Source organism: Pogoniulus pusillus, chromosome 3 (assembly GCF_015220805.1).
Source record: "Pogoniulus pusillus isolate bPogPus1 chromosome 3, bPogPus1.pri, whole genome shotgun sequence".
In the NCBI taxonomy this organism is placed as follows: Eukaryota; Metazoa; Chordata; class Aves; order Piciformes; family Lybiidae; genus Pogoniulus; species Pogoniulus pusillus.
The window spans coordinates 9,753,089-9,767,875 of record NC_087266.1 but is presented as its reverse complement, the minus strand read 5'-3'; the positions used below and the strand labels follow the sequence as shown (position 1 = coordinate 9,767,875).

Genomic DNA, 14,787 nt, shown 5'->3' with positions numbered 1-14,787 from the left:
CTGGGGCAAGCTTATGTAATACATAGCACATATATAGCCAGGGATTGCACCGCTAGAGGGACTCCAGAGCAAGATGATGAAATGGGATCTCTTCTTTACTCTTTTCCCTTATCTACTGTGCCTGTGATACACAAAAGTGCACTCTGCACAAGGACAGTCCAAGACAGCACAGACTAAATAAAATATCAAAAGGAAAGAGCCTCAAAGGCTGAAATCATGAAGTTTTAGTTTTTAGAGAAGATGCAGGCAATTCTGGGTTCCAGCTGATCTGGATTACTAGAAGAAAAGAAAAAAACTGGTGGCAGATGAACAACATGGATCCAAAACATCTTAGACCCATCTCTGTGCTCTTCTGACCCTAGACAAAATCACTGAGCACATTAAATACTGGTTTCAGTGGAAGAGAATGGGTTATCAGCCAGCCTACGGCAAAAGGGAAAATTATACCCAATGCTGAAAAGAGCTCAGGGGCTTGCAGTAACATCAAACCCATCTCAGGTCTCTTCCCAAGTCCACCAGCTCTGTATACCAACTGAAAAGTTCTTACCCAAACAAAACAACACAACTACCTTGCAGTGTCTTCCTTGTCAGCGAAATTGCTGAGCAAGGTCTGCTGCTCATCAAAAACCTGATGACAGCTGGCTCCTGTATCTCACCCCCTAACCCTTGCATGGCCCCAGACCAAGTCAATTCATCTGCCTCTGCCTTGATTCCTTCATCTCTAGAATAACTGAGGTTCTTGTCATTCCTTTTGAAGTCTTTTGATATTTCTCAGCAAAATACTACGTGCTTGTGGACTGAAGCTGTTCCTGCAATACACAAATGCAAGCAAGCCTCCAGAAGAGGATTGCTGTGAAGAGCAGGAGAGCATAGGAGATAGCAGCAGCTCAGGGCTGCTTAGCAGCATTTTGACTCATTATCAGTCATTCCTATCAAACTGCTCTATAGGTTTCCTCCTTCTAAAGTCTCATCTTCTAAAACACCCACATACTAAACACCGAGATATACTTAATGTTTTCTGGATACTCAGAGAAAGCTATCACCAGGACAAATCAGAATCCCGTATCACTGCAGTACTACTGCAGATGGAGCTCAAGTCTGTCCATTTAAACAAAGAGTGAGGGCTTGTTACTAATCCTTTCCTAGGAAATATAGCTTTGAGCCTTACTGCTGGGGGGAGGGAAAGCCCACCAGGCCAACACCTGCATTGAAAATTTGACCCTTAGAAATTTGGCACAGATCTTGTACAAGGTGATAGGCAGTAACACCTCTCTTCAAACGAATCTGGAAATATTCCTCAACTTGTTCAAGTTTCAGGATTTCCATTTTTCCCCTCAGTTTCTCGTTTCAGTGGGAAGAACTTCAGCACACAGACAAAAACCAAAAAAAAACAGTTTCTTTTGGGGAACTGCTGCTCTGCACACTGATTTTTTCATTCCCTAATTGCTAAGCAATTATGTCTTGATGGATTTGAAAATCGAGACACTACAAAAGATGCCAAACTTTCACATTTTCACAATATAGCCACCAAGGAAGCCTGCTTCACTCAGAAAGAAAAAGAGTTACTGGTTTTGGAAATGGTGGCATAAACCACACTTCTCATTCCTGCTGGTGTCCCAGTGACCCAGTGTCGAACTCACAAACAGATATGGAAGAGATGCTAAAAGCTAAAATCAAACAAAAATGGCAAAACACCCAGTACAAGAAAGCAAACTAGAAAAAGTTTTACCTTTAAAATTAACAGATTGACTGATAGCTTTAAACCTCCCAGTCTGGTGTGGTTTTATACTTAATTCTGTGGTTTTGCTTGGCTCATGATAAAATAACATTACTTCAAATGAAAGGCTCTGTCTGGCAATAGGAAAGAAGAGACGAGTACAGTCCACAGGATTTCTGACTCTGTATCTCAACAACCTCCTGATTCCTCTCAGCTGCACCTGCAGTTGACCTGCTGGAATAAGCAAAGTACCTCCACTTGCAAGACATGGCATGCAACTCTGCAGGGTGGCTGGTTTTAAAATCCTGCTATATAAATAGGAGCCACTCAGCAATCACTTTGCAAAGGACTCCCATCTCCACCCAGAAGAACAGCTTCAACCTTATGCTGATGGCATTGCCCAAAGAAAAAGGAAGGAAAGAGCAAACCAACCAGCCACGCCTCCCTCAGGAAACATCCAGAATTAACTCAGCTTTACCATTTCCACAGAATCACAGAATGCCAGGTTGGAAGGGGCTTCAAGGATCATCTGATCCAACTGTTTTAGATAATAGTATAGATTAAATGAGATGGTCTAGCACCCTGTAAAGCCAAGTCTCAAAACTGTCCGATGTAGAGGAATCCACTACTGCCCCTGGATGGTTATTCCAATGTCTAATTGTTCTCATGGTGAAATTTTTTTTTCAGGAGTCAAATCACAATGTCCCCAGGAGCAACTTGTAACCATTACCCCTTGTCTTTTCCATGTGATTCCTGGCAAAATGGAAGTCTCCATTCTCCCGGTAGCCACCCTTTATATACTGGTATGTGGCAATAAGGTCTCCCCTAAGCCTTCTCTTCTCAAGGCTGAACAAAGCCAGTTCCCTCAACCTTTCCTCACACGGCATTTTCATGGAATCTCATCCTTATGACTTCCTAACAGGTATCTGGAAGGGAAATAGTCTCAAAGACTTGATTTTTCCTTTTGATATGGGTGTGCTTGATTAAATGCCATGCCACAGGCAACTCTGGCATTAGAAGGCTGTTTTGATAGACCTACAGCTGACTATTACTGCAGATAGAGCTACCCTAAAATCCACCTCTCAGTTTTCACTCCCATTACAGTCAGAACTACATAACCAGATGTCTACATTTAACCCAAACCTGAGGTTAAACTACAGCAGTTAATTTATCACCCACTTACCCCTCCCCATCAGAGAAGAACAATCAGGAAAAGAAGAGAAATCCCACAGGTCAGAATGAAAACAGATTTAAAGAGATAGCCAAATTGATATCAATGTCAATACATAATACATAGTTATACTTTGCCCAGCACACAGGCAGCAGTCACGATATGCAGGAAAGATGACCTCAAGAGCAGGCAAGCAGGAAGAAGAAGCAAAAGCAAGATGCTCCAGCATAAGGGTCCTCTCTCTCATCAGCAAACTTCCTCCTCCATACTGAGTGTGATGCTCATAGTCTGGGATACACCTATAGGCCAATTCCACTCAGCTGTCCAGGCTGACTCAGAACTGTATTGGCCCACAGGCCATGGCTGGCCTGGGATTCCATCCCAGCAAAACCAGCACAAGATTGAAGGAGTTAAATTACAGCCCAGGCTTACATTTTTTAGTATTTGTTATAGTTACCCCTGGATATTTTGCTGTGAAATTTGATCAATGTGTTAATGTAGACAGAGATTAAGTCATCCAGCTTCTGCTATCAGGGAAACAAATACTCACAAGAAGTCACTATTCTTTTCATCCAAAATGCAAAGAATCTCTGCAGCAGATTGGTAACAGCTCCATGACTGCCAACAACTACTTAACCAAGAGGACAGTACAGACTAGGACTTCTGTTAACCTTCATCTACAAACATAGTTATGCTGTCAGTACAATAAAGATAGCTCACGCATAAAGTGCACCCTGAAGGTGGCCAATCTCATTATGAATAACTTTAAGACATGTAAGAGCAATGTTATTCCAACTCTGAGGATGTAATACGATAACATCATCCTCAGTGTACACAAGCACTGCACAAGAACTCCCACTCCATATAGGATAATGACCTACATAATTTCTGCTTAATGGTTCCTACTAAAGCCGGTGCATATCTGCATATAACCCCTGAAGGGCACCTGTGATAATGGCCATTGGGCACAGCATGCTCTGCGGTCATGACAAGAGCCTGCTGTCTGTACGTGGCTGCCGTGCAAGCCCCCCAGCTGCCTGGGAGCACCATCAGCCAACACCTGTACTTGGGTTCACGAGCTCCTGATTCAGCAGAGGGCTGACCTCTGGCTGCTAGAGAGCTGGTGTGGTCGTGATGGCAATATCTGAGCAACCCATAAGGTGCAGGACTGACATACCAAACAGGACTATCCAAATGAGTAATGATGCTTCTAAGACTCTAGCATCACATAAACTGGGAGACAAACTACTACTACAAACCAGGTCTCTTACACTCTAGCATGTGGACTGGGGATATCTCACTGTGGTTGAGCAGAGAGGGAAGAGCACACAGTAGATTAAAAGCAACCAAAGTGGAAAAGGTAAAATGCATATGCAAGAGATTACTGGAGCATGCTTCAGATTCTCCCCTCTTTCCAATGACCCTCTTGATGCCTGGGTGCTGAGCAGACTAGCCCCTTGCAGGACATAAACAGCAATCAGACTGAGATAGGTGTTACATCTGCAGGAGTGATGGAATGTTAAGTTCGTTTTATAGATGCTTGGGCTAAGAAGTATTTGCACAGCAAAGAAATTATGAAGGTAAAAGGAATCTCTTAGAACAGTTAGTGAGTGAAACAAAGTGAATTTCTGCAATAAGCAGAACAATTTCCTCCTCACATCTAGCCTGAACCTACCCATCTCCAGCTTCGCTCCATTCCCCTTAATCCTGTCACTACCTGATAGCCAAAAATGTCCCTTCCCAGATTTTTTGTAGGCCCCCTTCAGATACTGCAAGGCCACAAGAAGGTCCCCTCAGAACCTCCTCTTCTCCAGACTGAACAGCCCCAACTCTTTCAGTCTGTCCTCATAGCAGAGCTGCTCCAGCCCTCTGAGCATCCCAGTGGCCCTTCTTTGGACACACTCCAGCATGTCCACATCCTTCTTGTAATGGGGGCTCCAGAACTGGATGCAGTACTCCAGGTGGGGTCTCAGCAGAGCAGAGTAGAGGGGGAGAATCATATCCCTCGACCTGCTGGCCACACTTCTCCTGATGCAGCCCAGGATCTGGTTGGCCCTCTGGGCTGCAAGTGCACACTGCTGGCTCATGCTGAGCTTCTCATCCACCAGCACCCCCAAGTCCCTCTCCTCAGGTTCAGGCAATCCCAAGCACAAATACTGGCTAAGCAATGAGCAGACTGAGAGGAGCCCCTCTGCAGAGATGGACTCAGAGGTGTGGTGGGTTAAAAGCTGAACATGAGCCAGAATGCACCTAGGAGTCTAGATGAAAGATGGGATAGAACACTTTACCAGGGCATATACTGATAGAATAAAGGGTAATGGCCTTAAACTGGAGGAGGGCAGATATAGATTAGACACAAAGAAAACATTCTACACTGTGAAGGTGCTGAAGCACTGTAACGGGTTACCCAGAGAGGTTGTGGGTGCCCCATTCTATGATTCAGAGAATTCAGCTACACCTCACCATGTAAATTCACCCAAATACAAACCACTGCCAAACAGATGCATCAGATATTGATGAGGGTCAATCCTCAAAGTCCTGTCAGCAGTGTATGTGCCTCACTGTTTATTCTTGTCCTCATGATATGCCTGCAGAAGCACACCAAATATTTGCTTATGGCCCTAACGCTCTATATCACAATGCTTTTTACTGAAGCAATAAGCCACATTGAGGAGTGTGGTTTTTAAATACTCCCTGCATAAATCATGTTGGGTAAAAAAGCCTACCAAACAGATGCTGCCATGTGAAAAGAAGAGAATTGAGCCAGCAGCCTGCTGTAAGGCCACAAAGCCCCACCCAATGCATCAGCGGTGACCTGAAGCTCACACATCATTTGGAGTGAACAGTGTCTACACATGGAAGGTCAACAACAAAACTTTCTAAAATGAGTCTGATCCATAAAAATCCACAAGAATTCCAGCATTATCCAACCTCCTGGCTCTGGATTAAGCAGCATAGGTGCTACAATGCATTACTATCATGCTGCCCCTCTTCTCTGTGTCACTCTTTACATCACCCTCCAGCTACTCACTGTTTGATAACTTCTAAATCCTGGCTACTGGAAAACAGCAGCTGCCATTTCACTCTGTTTGTATCCTGGCCTTGAATGAAAACCTCAAACTTAAAATAACAACAGTAATAATAATTATTACTGTTATTCCACCCAATCCTCTAGCTTCTTTGCAAGAGAAATATTTTCCTTACAGTGGCACAGGCTTTTTCTAGGTCTGGGCCACTACAATGATATGGACACTCACTATTATGAGCAAAACAGTAATAAAGAGTAACATTTTTTCTTCAAAAGTGGAAGAACTAAGAAAAAGGCTGGATTTTTTCCAAAGAAAACTAGAAATGAGGCTCCCTTGAAGACCCTAATAGTGAACAGTGGTGTCTAAATTTTGATTAAAGAATACCACATCAAGCCACTGGAAAAAATGCCCATGTAAAACCTCAGCTCTGGTTTTACTGACTGCCAGTGTATCCATCACATGCATTGAACTGCAGTGAAAATCCATAAAACTAGGTCATCCCAACCGAAGCTGGCAACCTCACATGCAATCACACCACAAAGATGCAGCCACGTGAGCAGCAACTAAACTCACCTGGCTGTAGCATGAGCTGCCATTATTTAATCTCCACTTAGAGGATACAAATGAAAGAATTTCAAACACTGGCTTTCAAAAATAAAACAAAACCAAATTAAACCCACCTCAGACAGGCAAATTTCAAAATTATTTAAATATGAAGAGTCAACAAATCATTTCACTCTGTGGCAGAATACAGAGGCATCTTCTTAAGACTCTAGGTGCTGTGATTTGTTTAATCGATATGGGACATCATCATGTTTAATACTAAAAAGATACCAATGAAGCACATGTGATAACAAAACTGACATTTATGCTGTCATTGTCACTAAATTTAATCTGCATTATCATAATAAGTGCTCAAATGGTTCAAAGGCTAAAAAACAATGTATGTTCAAAGTTATTAAGGAATATTAATAAGCTCCTTCATTTTTAAGATGCAAAACATTAAGAGTTATTCTGAAGAGGGCTCGCTTTTAACCTTTAACAACATTCAAGTGGCTGTAATTTGTATCAGATTGTTTGGATTTTGATTTAGCTCAAGTCCTGAAGCTACAATTAAACTTGCAGCTACCTTCTCTCACTAGACTTCCTTCAACAGCTGGAATAATCTTTGAAGTTTGCTAAGACACAGAATAAATGTTATTTACAGACAGTTTGCAGAGTGCAAGCACAGACAAGTTGCGTTGTGCATTTCCAGGGCTGGTGACAGCCCATTTCTCACCAGTACTACAGGAAGTCATCAAAACTATTTCCCCCCACATACCCCGATGCTCTGCAGGACCAATCTAGGAAGCTAGACATGCTGCAGGACAGGGATTTAAGTGCACTGAATGCCCCAAACCAGTTTTCATTGCAGTTAGTGTTAAACCCCAGCACCAGCAACAATGAAGACAGAAGTGGCCTATCTCAGCCTGTCGATGGCCACCCACCTGGAAAGCCCAACAAATCTCAGAATGGGATGATAAATCCATTTGAAAAAAAACCCCAAAACTTTAAAAAAATCACAGATGTCTTTTAAATGTATTTTAAAGCAGAGAGAAATCCAGGAGAGCCAATGGCATCCTGGCCTGGATCAGGAACAGTGTGGCCAGCAATACAAGGGAGGTTATTCTTCCCCTATACTCAACACTGGTTATGCCACACCTTGAGTACTGTGTCCAGTTCTGGGCTCCTTAATTCAAAAGAGATGTTGAGGTACCAGAATGTGTCCAGAGAAGGGCAATGAAGCTGGTGAAAGGCCTGGAACACAGTCCTGTGAGGAGAGGCTGAGGAAGCCGAGGTTGTTTAGCCTGGAGGAGGCTCAGGGGTAACCTCATTGCTATCTACAACTACCTGAAGGGAGGTTGGAGCCAGGTGGGGTTGGTCTCTTCTGTCAGGCAAGCAGCAACAGAACAAGGGGACACAGTCTCAAGTTATGCCGGCGAAGGTATCGGTTTGGTATTAGGAGGAAGTTCTTGCCAGAGAGAGTGATTTACCATTGGAATGGGCTGCCCAGGGAGGTGGTGGAGTCACCATCCCTGGAGATGTTCAAGAAAAGACTGGGTGAGGCACTTAGTGCCACAGTCTAGTTGACTGGCTAGGGCTGGGTGCTAGGTTGGAGATCTCTTCCAACCTGGCTGATTACATGACTACATGATTACATTAGGGAAGGAAGGAGGAGCCACCCCACATCTTGACACATCTCACCACATCTCTCTGACCAGCTCTGCAGCTGAGGGATGGAACCATGTACTTTGCAGGAGCACAGGGACACGACCACCAAACCCAGAAGAAGCTGCATATATGTAATGATCAGGGCAACACTCACTGATGTCAAAGGAAGTTACACTCACGCACTGAAAGCCATACAATTAGTAGTGTCATCATCCAGTAGAAAGAAATAAAATATTGTTTTCTCCCAGGCAAAGCCACTGGTGTTTTTCATTTGTGTTAACGTGCTGTAAGTGCCTGCAGGGTTCATGCTTTGATTTACTGTGGATGACTGGCAGTACAGGCACAGACACGTTTAGGTATAATCACTATAGTAGCCAAGCTCATACACCAAGAACAGCAGCAAAATCAACAACAGTTCAATAAGACAATGGAGAATTTTCCAACACAAAACCTACATCACTCACATCAAGGTTTGCTCCTGATACTTCCATGATAAAAAAAAAAAAAAAAGTGTGAAATCAGGAGTTTGAGATCAGTGGTAGCTTTGATACTAATCAATTTCACCAATATTACCCTGTATTTTGCAGTTTTCATATGAATTTAAGCAAAAAAACAAGCTAAGAACGATGCATTGCTCAAACCGTGATACACATTCCAGCTCAGGACCCAACAAGTCATGTCTCCGATTCCCAGCTTAGCACTCAAGTCCAGGCACTGAAGAGAATGCAGTACTTAGGGTTTAGACAACACACAGACCAATTGACATGTTAATGGGTATCATCAACTCTGACTTACACTTCCTAAAAAACCAGAACAAACTCAGAAGATGGAATTCCATGCAGATCCCATAGCAGACATTTGAAGAATAGCCCAGTGGGGTTTGCTAAGATCCCTCTTCACAGCACTGCCATCTTTTGCATTCTGATAGTACTAACAGTGCAAACTTACTTGCCATTGATACATTTGTCCAGATTTTAACATCAGTAGTACGACTTCAGGGTTTGATTCAATGCTTGATAATGATATCTACAGTTTTTTATACAGACACAAAGTGAGAATTATGCAGTTATCTAAATTAAATGAGAATCAGGACTGGGGTTTTTTTTAGATACATCAATTTTTATAGCAAACAAGATAAGACATACTAACAAGGTATAATTTATAACTATGTAAGATTTTCTTCTTATTTAAGTCTATTAAAATAAAGACATATGGTTGCACATGGAGGACAACCTACTCAGCTCTACATTAGTTCACAGTGTCGTCCCTTTCGTAGTCACACGAGCAAAACACCTAAGTCAGGAGCGAAGATACAGTAAAAGAATGCACTGTAAAAGAAAACTGTCTGTACTGGTATTACAGAAAGTGTTTCCACTGTAAAAAAAAAAAAAACCTCACTCAAAAAATATCAGACAGATCCAAATACCACAATTCCATTCAACATTTTTGTTGTGTATTAATAAATCCTCTTCCATGCCACCAAATACAGCAAAACGAAGCAATGCACTCCTCCTGAAAAAAACAGTATTATTACATGGCCATGACCTAGACTAGCCTTCAACCAGCACTGATTAAATGCAAATTCTGATGTTCTGCACCATACACCTTCCATGGCAAAAAACAGTATCACACAATTCCCATTTGTCACTGTTGTTTAACATAAAAATTTATCTGGATGCTGATTTTATCTGGATGCTGGATATATGAAGTGTCTCTGATAATAGCTCACTAGATCACACAGACACAGAAAACTCACTCGATGTGCACAGGCTAAGTAGGGCTGAATTAATGAATGTACTGTTGCTTCGCATGTTGAATGTCTGTCACTAAACTGATAATCTGCAGAAGTAGGGACCGGGCAGCCAGGACTGGCTGCAGCCGCTCATGGCTGCCTCCACTCCGGTCTCAAAGAGCTAAACTTGCACAGTTCAGAGTTCTTGGTCCATGTCCCTAGGAACAACTCAGGATATGAGCAATGAAACAGTAAGTATGTGTCCACATTTCAGTTTTCATTTCCACTCGTATCTGTCCTGATTTCCTTCCTAGGAATGCTGTGCTTGTGAAAGGCACAGTGTGACATCCTAAGAGACTTACATCTTCTCTGAACTAACAGACAGTCTGGGTGGCAACAGAAAAGCAAAAGCTTCCTTAGAGTATATACCAGAATTACCAACAAAAAAGGAAGACTACTTCTGGACTGAAACTTTGGACCATTGTCATCTATGGCAAAACTCCCACTGAAGTCAGCATAGCCAGCATTTCACTTCTGTTGCAGTGATTTTGACTGCATGCCCATCCCGCCTTGGAACTTCCAGCCAGCACAACAAGGGTCTTAACACTGCCAGCAGCTTTTGTGTAATGAACTGCAGGCAGAAGTTGTGAAACCGTTCACAAAAGCAACCAAATACTCATCAGATAGTTAAGAAATTTAAGACACTGCCGAATTGTAAGGGATTCAAACCTGCATCCAGAAGTATGAAGTTTCACATTGGCACACCTCACTAAAACAAACCTTATCCTAACCAACTTTCCATCCCTCAGAAAAAAATCACTGTAAATACAAGTGGTAGGAGTGCAGTTGGCATGTGTCAGAAGACATTTGAGAATTCAGCACAGAAAAAAAACATCTGTAATGGAACAGCAGCTACAAACTGTTCCTAACAAGTAAAGGCTAAACATTCTAACTCTCTCCTAATTGCCCATTTCATCCTATTTGACAGAATCAATCAACCAGGGTACATCAGATCACAACAGCACAACTTGATGGTAGGAATCATGACAACACAACCTGGTGGAATAGAAGGCCCTCGAATCAGAAACAGTGCAAGCCAGCACTTAGAGAAACTATAAGGGTTATATTCCACCCCTGTCCTGTGCACACAAGATAACAACATGCTAATGTAACACAGTTCCAGAAGCATCCTGTATACCTTCAGCACACAGGTATTGCACCAAAAGATGCCAAAAGATGTCATGTTAGGAATCAAGCCTAAAAAACAAAAAGGAGCAAAGACAGTACAATTTGATGCATCAAGGCAAGTGCAGCTAACTTGCTGATTTTCTACAACACTAGCACCACCAAAGGATCAGGCAGAGGGATATCCATAGCTTCCAGTGCTGCAGTACGTTTGCTCCTACCTGGCTCTCTCAACAAAACTCCACTGGTTTTCTGAACACAAAGATCACGCCTGTAAGCTCTTTCTCAGCAGCACCTACCAAACGCAAGCTGACTGAGGAGGGGTCGTTCCTTTCCTCCTCGCATCCACAATGAAGTCTTCTCCAAGCAACAAAAGTAACTTTTTGTTCAACTGATGGGTAAGCCCTGTGTATGTCAGCAGGAATTAAAAAAAAAAAGGCAGCCAGGAACTTAGGCTATTTTGCCTTGTTCTGCTTTCCCAGCTAATGCTTATACCTTCCTCACAACTGCTCCAGACCAGGAAAAACCTTTAATGAAAGCACACAACCCAGACAGTGACTAGGAAAAGGCGTAGCACTCCGCTCTGCATTTCTCATAGCTCACCTTCTTATGATTTTTAATTCCTTTGTTGAGAAGTCAAACCAGATTTTATAAAGCAAAGCACTTGCTAAAGGAGATCCAGTTAAAATGCCTGTGCCTATGGAGAAGACTTTATTTCTTTCTGCTGGACAGAGATCAGTTAAAGATCTGCAAAACCCTAATCAAATGATGCACCTCTCTAACCCTGACAGTGCTGCAAAGGAAAGCATTCATTTCCTTGAGCCTTCCTTTTAACCAACCTTGATGCCAGGATGCCAGTGCTGACTTCCCTTTTCACCCCATTTACTTGCATTTATTTTAACTGTATCTGAGACTAAGGATGTTCAGCAACCCTTACTCCTCCCAGCAACAACGCAAAGGCATGAAGCCACCACGAGCAATAACAAAAAGGAAAGAAAAATAAATATAAAAGACACCCACTGCTGCGCTGCTCGGGGTAGCACGGCTCTCTTCTCCTCCTGCAAATAATCCAGCGGGGTTCAAAAAGTGGGCAGGAGAGGACGGGTTACTTCTTTTAATAGCTGAAGTTAGAGCTGTGAGAGCGACGTTTAGCCCACCCCCGGCCGCAGCAGGTTCCCTCCAAGCGCCTCCCCGCCGCCGCACACCCCCAGGCACGCAGCACCCTGCGCGCACGCACTCACAGGGACGGACACACAGCGCGCGCGCCTCGGGCGTCCCGGGGACCCTGAGGCATGGGAAGAGAAGAGACGGGAGGCGATGGGGCAGAGCCCAGAAGCGGCGAGTAAGTCTCGACTGCTCTCCCCGTTGCCCCCAGCGTCCCTGCCTGGGGGCAGAGCGCTCCCCTCAAGCTCCGGCCAGCATCCCGGTGCCTGCCGAGCGGGAAGCGCGCGGCGAGCCCTCCCTTCCAATATTTGGGAAGAGGACAGATAGACAGACATACAGATAGATAAAAATATAGACAACGTCCTCCGATACCAGCTCGCTCTCCCCAGTCCAAACAGCTGCTGCCAGTCCCCAGGCTCAGCCAAGAGCAACTGCAGCTGAAAAGCAGCGACAGACATGCACACCCCCTCTTTCCCTCGCCCGCTCCCTGCGACGAAACAAACAAGGAAAAACATTTTAAAAGCCGTGAGGAAAAATTCCTTAAAATAAAAACACAGCTCCTGCATGCGACTTCAAACCCTGCGCGAAGCGGGAATCGAGCCCAGGGGCGGCCGCCAGCCGCTGCACCTTGCAGGGTAGAGAGCGACGCGCTGCTGGCAGGGGAAGGGAGAGGGGAATGGAAGCGCGACACTGGGACAGCTCTCAGCTCAGCCCCGCGTCCGCTGCGGAGCGGGCCTGAGGGACCGGCGGCGGAGCACCCGCGGCAGAAGTTTCTCCAAGTGCTGGTTGCCATCCTCGCCGTCCCCGCACCTCGGCGTCCTGCCGAGTTGGCCCTGTGGAAAGTTTCTCCGCCATCCCCCCCCGCGTCCCGCTGCTTAGCCTCAGTCAGGTACGCACCGGCCAGCTCAGCTCCGGGGGCTGTCCCACGGCTTTCCGCGCCGGGTCTCCATGCCTCCTCGGACGCCGCTGGGGGCTGCGGCGGGAGGGACGAAGAGACGAGGCAGGGGAGCACGCTCAATCCCCGCCTGGCAGTCGCGCCGAGCACAGCGCAGCCTGCCGGGAGCGCGGCCCGCACCCGCCTCTCGGCCCGCGGGGAGGGACCGCCACCGCCGCCCGCCCCAGCCCCGCCCGCTGAGGGCTCCCGCCGCCTCGGAGCGGAGGGTGGCTGTGAACAGCTCCCAAGAAGTTTCTCACACAGGGAACGCGGGCAAGGTCACTCGTTCCCAAAAGGGCGCCGGGTCGCTCAGTGTAGGTCCTTCCCGCTCCCCTGGAGGTCAGTGCTCCTCTGCTGCCGTCGCGCCACCGAAGGAAGGCGCTGGCCAAGTGGCAGTGCCGGCTCTGTGCTCGGCGGCTGCCGCCCCGGTCCCCGTGCGACTCCGCGCGGCTTCGCCTGCCCCCTGCGCGCTGCCGGGGTACTGGCTTTGGGCTGGCGCCGGGAGCTGGAGGCAGCTGCGGAGCTGGTGAGCCCACCTCCGCCGGTAACCGTGTGGGGTGGGAGCGTTATGAGGACTGGGGAAACCTCCTGGGGCCCAGTGCGGTGGGCACTTGCCTGTAAGCACAGTTAGGCTCTTGAGCCACAGGTCTGTGACAGCCTGTGACACTGCTGCGAGAGCTCCACATGTCCCAAGAGTTGATCCCTTTGGCTTTGCTAGCGAGGAAACACGTTTAGCGCCCAAGTCCCCGTTTTGTTTGTTACAATAGGATGTTGTGATGAGGTACCTGTTTGATCATCCATTAATTTCTTTCTCTACCAGTGCACACCAGGCCCCTACCTTACCAGGTTTGTCGTTGTTTGTGGTTTGTTTTGTTCTGTTTTGGAGTAACAATAGCAACCTTCAGCTATTCCCTTCTACTTTTGTTTGTTTTCTAGTCTGCTGCTCTTTCACTTTGTCCATGCTTCCCACTTGGCTGAAGTCACAACTGCTAAAGCAAAGAACAGGTAAGAAGGTCCCCCTGAGGACCAGCAGTGCAGTGCCAGTGCCCTTCACCAGTTCCATAAAACGCTCACACACCCCCGGTCAATCTGCTGCTGTAATTTAGTGTGAAGGTGAAAAAACAAGCGAGCAAACAAAGCCAACCAGCAACACTGTGCTAATCACAGGGACCAAGGTAATAATCACAGAACAGGAGGTCATGGTCTGGGCTGTGAAAGATGAGAAGGAAAATACATACAAAAACTGCTGGTAAAATTTACCAGCTTAAATTAAAAGTTCTGCAATGGAAGCGTGTAACAAGTACCATCTTTCTCTAAAATCTGAAACAGATTTTAGGATTTTTATGATCTTATACTCACTCCCTGGTTGCACTGGTCCCAGAAGGTGATCTTGTGGAAGTCACCTTCACTAGCAGGTTATCGTCACTTGCATTAAAAAGCTATCTAGAACGTACAATAAAAGATCAAAGTCTCACTGTGTCACTCAATAAACACTGTGAGAAGATGTCCTATTCCAAAAAGCTCATAATCTCCATCAACAAGACAAATTTAGAGTGGGAGGAAAATGTATTATGCTGCAGATGGTACTGAGAAAGAAACCGATTTGCCCAAGGTCATGCAGGAAGTCTGTGGCAGAGCCAAGAA

General features: G+C 45.5%; 1 protein-coding gene across 6 annotated transcripts in view; it reads right to left on the bottom strand.

Annotated features, from left to right (window-relative positions):
- Positions 1–13,217, bottom strand: part of FAT3 (FAT atypical cadherin 3) — a 486,301-nt gene extending 473,084 nt beyond the window's left edge. For all 6 annotated transcript variants that reach the window (XM_064169873.1, XM_064169899.1, XM_064169893.1 and 3 more), the window contains exon 1: positions 13,107–13,217. The gene's annotated coding sequence lies outside the window, so the exon portion shown is untranslated. The remainder of the gene's footprint in view (positions 1–13,106) is intronic.
- Between the last annotated feature and the right edge of the window lie 1,570 nt (positions 13,218–14,787).